Source organism: Montipora foliosa, chromosome 1, assembly GCF_036669935.1.
Source record: "Montipora foliosa isolate CH-2021 chromosome 1, ASM3666993v2, whole genome shotgun sequence".
NCBI classification, from domain to species: Eukaryota; Metazoa; Cnidaria; class Anthozoa; order Scleractinia; family Acroporidae; genus Montipora; species Montipora foliosa.
This window is the reverse complement of record NC_090869.1, coordinates 29811759-29816758: the sequence shown is the minus strand read 5'-3', so window position 1 is coordinate 29816758 and position 5000 is coordinate 29811759. Positions and strand designations below refer to the sequence as shown.

General features: G+C 39.2%; 1 pseudogene; it reads left to right on the top strand.

Moving 5' to 3' along the window:
• LOC138012563 (uncharacterized) overlaps window positions 1–5000 on the top strand; it is a 583226-nt pseudogene that overhangs the window by 6216 nt on the left and 572010 nt on the right.

Below are 5000 nucleotides of genomic sequence, written 5' to 3'. Positions count from 1 at the left end.
TGTGATAAAAATATTTGTGCGATGTTTACCGGTCACTGTACTGGGAAATTCTCACAGTGGAGTGAATTAATCGTTGTCACTGTCACGTAACAAAAAAATAAAATCGAAACTGTTCAATGAAATAAGCCGAAAACTTGGAATGTTGTAGGAGACAAATTCATAAATCACCTCGCCAGTACTCAAGTCTGTGCGATACATCGTTTCTGAGTTTTTTGTCAAAGCGTTTCACGCAACTATTATTTGTTACAAATGCAAACGTGAATTGGAGAAATTTGCATTCAAGTCCTAGAATCAGAACTGAAAAAATTTCAAGAACTTTACGAGTCCCTGGAGCAGTTTGAATATGACTCGAGGCATTGAGGTGTAAAGATGTCAGAAGGTCAGTCACACCTTTGTCAAATTGCCAAACAAAATCAGAGTGCTTATTCGATTACGCTCCCTCTAAGGTCACCCAAACAGCGAACATTTATCCGGCGTCAATGAGACGAATTAATCTCAATCTGCCAGCCATGAATTTGTGATTACCGTGTCGCTATCGCTACTGTTCCGTTCATAGTCCTCTTGCATTACACCAGTGAAAAACCGGTTTGATCGTCCCCCTCGACTTTTGCAATGGCAATCCTTAAAAAAAACGGTTTGTCGATCAACCAATGAAATCTCCAGGGTCAAAACTTGACTCTGGAAGTGGAAAGTGCAACATGATTGGAGCGGCATGTTAAGAAGGATTAACAGCCTTTTCGAGAGGTTTTTCTCACCACCTCGTGACTCGCTCTTTTGACGCTTTTTTCATGACGAGAAAATAACCTCTGGAATCCAGGGTAAGAAAAGCAATACTCAAGAGAAATAATACAGAAAAGAGATGTGACATTGCTGAGCAGTGGTTGCAATCAATTGCAAACAAAGAACTACAGCCTGTCTGAAGATGGTTTGAGAGTTTTTTTGTTAAATTTTGTGTTGTTGTTTTTTTTTTAAGTGGTACTATGATCCGAAAATCATTTCCTTTTTTTCTTCAGATTTTGAAAGCGTGTTCGCTTAACACCTAACTGGCAAAATTTTGAGCTTTGAGTTTTATCCAAAGGCTGTTTATTTTGAGTGTAAGTTTTGGATTTCATTGTCCGCCATTACTCACGTTCAAAACTGGCCGATTGGACCTCAGAGGGTTGGATCTAGAGAAAATGACGTCATTTACTCACTAGCTTAAAATTTCAGCGTGTAAACGCAATTTATTATATATGCAAAACACGAGTTGAAAAGTCTGAAAGCCCGAAACTCCCGTCCTGCATATTAATTAGGCCGCGTACACACGCATTGCATTCTTAAACTAGTGAGTGTTTGATGTCATTTTTTCCTGGACCCAGCTCTCTCAAGATTTTAAAGTTAGTAATGGCGGACCAATAAATAAGAAAAATCCAGCTAAAATAAACAGGTGTCTTTTTAAAATCAGGACTTAAAACTTGGGTGAGTTAGTGTTTAGTTAACATAGTTTTGAAATCCAAAGGAAAAACAAAATTTTTTTTTGGTCGTAGTACCACTTTAAAGTAATTAATTCATTAATTTAAATTAAACATAAATACTTACAAAACAGTATTTCTACTACTTACAGTACACAATACACAGTAAACACAGAACACTTAACACAACTTACGGATGTTTGTGACTATACTTGCGAACATTGTATTAGGACCTCAGAGGTGCAAATGGTAAGGAGAAATAGGAAGGAAGATGAACTAGGTTCACCCAAACCGCAAATCGATTGAATTAATTCGTCTTTGTTACCTTGAAAAATATAAAAATCAGCGCGTGACTACGCGTGACAAAATGATTGCGTAATTTGCGGAACTTATGCGAAATAAGAGTGGCACCGTAGACTGGTTAGAATCCGTGTTCTTTGACCAAAATGAAGACTAAAACTTGGACGAACAAATGTAACTGAGGCAAAAGGGAGATGGCGTTTCTTTACAGCGGCTAGCAAACTGTCCAGTTGAATTGAAAAGTTTGTTGAAACGGCTCTATCGTGTTACGGTATAATTGTTACTTGAGGATATTTTAGAGTTAGCCCCTTTTGGACACAAAAAATTTACGCTCCTTTGGTTTTAAAGTGATGTCATCAAAATTAAAAAATAAGGAATTATCAATCCTTTTGAAATTTTAGTTTAGTCAGTTATTACAACAGCTGAAGACTGATCTTTTCACGAAATTTCAGTTTGACAGAGTTTTTCGTGTTGTGATAAAGCAAGGTTGAATTTCTAAGCTTTTGTGTGACATGATAATATTAAAATTGCAGCCGAGCATGTTATCACGAACGGTCCTTGTATGAGAATAAGTACTCGTATGGATGTTTTTTAGCCCTCAGAAGATGACTACAGGCTTTTTATAACAAAAGTCAATGACATGTGTTTTTATTAGCTTCCGGCCACCATATTTGTGCCCCTCAGAGGGACAAAAACACCAGCGTCTCCATACAAAGCCTTATAAATTTGGGTCCAACATTTCTTTGAATATCTCCCGCACAAAACATCGCACAGACCTGAACCTTTGCGAGACATTTTTTATATTCATCTTCTATTATCTCTTTGATTCTTGACTTTAGTTGTTGAATGGTTTTGATGATGGTGTGACAGAATGAAAGCATTAGCGTTTTACTCAGTCATTGCTGTCATTTCTTTTTTTTTGCATGATAGACACCAACATGGCCGCATACGTTCTTCAGCACATTGCATGAAGAACGTAAACGGAATAATTTATGATAATAGTTATAATGATATTGGCGTTATTTCTCTTCAGATGGATTTTGCAGCGGTACGAATGGCCAGCGACAGTGACTTTCAAGCTCTTGGTATCAGGAGAAGAGGGGACATCCTCGCTCTGAGGTCCTTTTTTTTAAGTGACGAAGAAAACCAAAGGGAAAAGGAAGGTAAGAAGAGAAAACTTTTAGACCTAACAAAACAACTAGCGTCCAAGTCTGAAAAAGAAACCAGGCTCGCTCGGCCTTAAAGGAAAATTATCAGAAGACGCCGGTAGAGAGATACCCCTAACGCAACGCTTAAAAAAGATCCAGATCCATTGGATGCACTATAACGAAAAGGACAGGCATTATGTAGCTGTTCGTATGGCAAAAGGGGGAGGGACCAGAGAAGTATCTTTACTCCTTGAGTCGACATCCACAGAGGTAATGGAGGCCACGAAAGGTATTTTTTTCCCAGACAGGACGTCTGTATTTGGAAGTACGGACCGGATGACTTTTGCTCTAGAAAACTTTAGATGCGAGGAAATTGTTCATGACAACTTCACGTTGGTCAAGTATATTACTAAGCACAAATTGACGAAAGTGTGCCTGTACATTTTATCCAAAGCCAGCAGTGAGAAGTTTGAATACCAACAAAAAGAAATTATTCCTCTTAGTGACAATGACAGCGACTTGATGACATCTGGTTTTGAAGACAAACAGGGCACATCTCAGTCACAATTGCTTGGCTCTTCTGAAGATAGGAAATCCCTCAGAATACATCGAGTGTTTAGCTACAGACCGAGAGAAAGAAAAAGAGAAACGACAAGAGCTCTTATTGCTCCAGGAGAAAACAGCAAGACAGGAAAGTCTGCATGATTCCAGAGCTAAAAGAGTCCCCTTTGAGCCACCAACAAACGTTCCCCACATTACAGTTTCCGTGAGACACCTGACACTTGGAATTCAAATGCACAGATTTGACAACAGCGGCCAAGTAGGAAGTGTCTACGACTGGGTTGGGTCTTTTAAGCTTGGAGCCCGAGTATTTCACTCTCTCTATGCCAGATAATGCAAACATAAGCCCCACCTTGCCAATAGAAACTGTCAATCGGGTGATGTTGTCGATGGCTAAGTGCGTGGAAACGCCATCTTTTCCAGATGATGATATTTGTTTTAAAGGTTTTGGTTCAGGGCCCGAAGAAAGTCACTCAAGTTACAGTGGTGAATCCGATGAGACTACAGAGCCACTTTCCCGTGTTTCAGATAAACCACCCCATGTGTTGATGAAGGAAGATGAAGAGTAGGTGCTTTTCATTTGCGCTCACAACAATTTAAATCTCCATTGAAACTTAGCCTTTAGGAGTTGCTGTATTCCTTTTTTTTTTTTAGTTTAAAAGATGTCGAGTCACCTGGAGAAGATGATCAAGGGGTTGAATTCACTGCTTTGAATATAGAAGCAATGCATGCCAGGTTTTCCACTGGGGGATCACTGGATACCGATGAAGGATCGAGTCCATTGAACAGTAGTGATGATGAGGTACATATTCCACGGGTTTCTTTGCTTGTAGGCGGTGTTTCATAGCTTATACCGCATTAAGATATATGGGTTACAATTGTTTAATACTTTTTTCAAAGGAAATGCGAAATGGGTGAAATATCCCCCAGTTTTGCTACAGAGCGAAATTAACGTTGTCAGTACTAACCAATGAGTAGGATTGACATCTGAACCTGTCAGGCAGAAGAGATTAGAAAGAACACCTTTATCGCGAATCTTTACGAACTACCTTAAGTGCCTGTATTTCCATTCACTGATGATTCATGAAAGGCAGGCGTTATGTTTCAGTTTAAGGTCTGCGGTTGATCAAACAGTCTGGCACTTATGTGCTCAGTCTTTTCGATGGCACGGGCCCTTTTGTGCCTCGCTGTATTTCTTGATATAAGCAATATTCATAACGTCAGTAATGTTTTTTTTTTTTTCATAAAGTTCCAGGTAGAAGAGGCAGCTAGAAACGTACAAGGAAGGCGAGGAAGAAGGGCTTCTCCAGGATATCAGTTTAGACAGCGTTATTTACAAGAGGTGACGAAATTTGCAGAAGTAAATGAAGCAGAGGAACAATTACAGCGAGTATGTATGATTGGATAAACAAATTCCATTTTTGAAATACATCATGAAAAGTAATATAGTGCTCTAAAGGGCTTTATTTGATCCCAAAAGATCATTCTTACAGAGTGTGTTCACTCTGGCGTCACGGGGGCCATATTTTAGGGAGCGTTT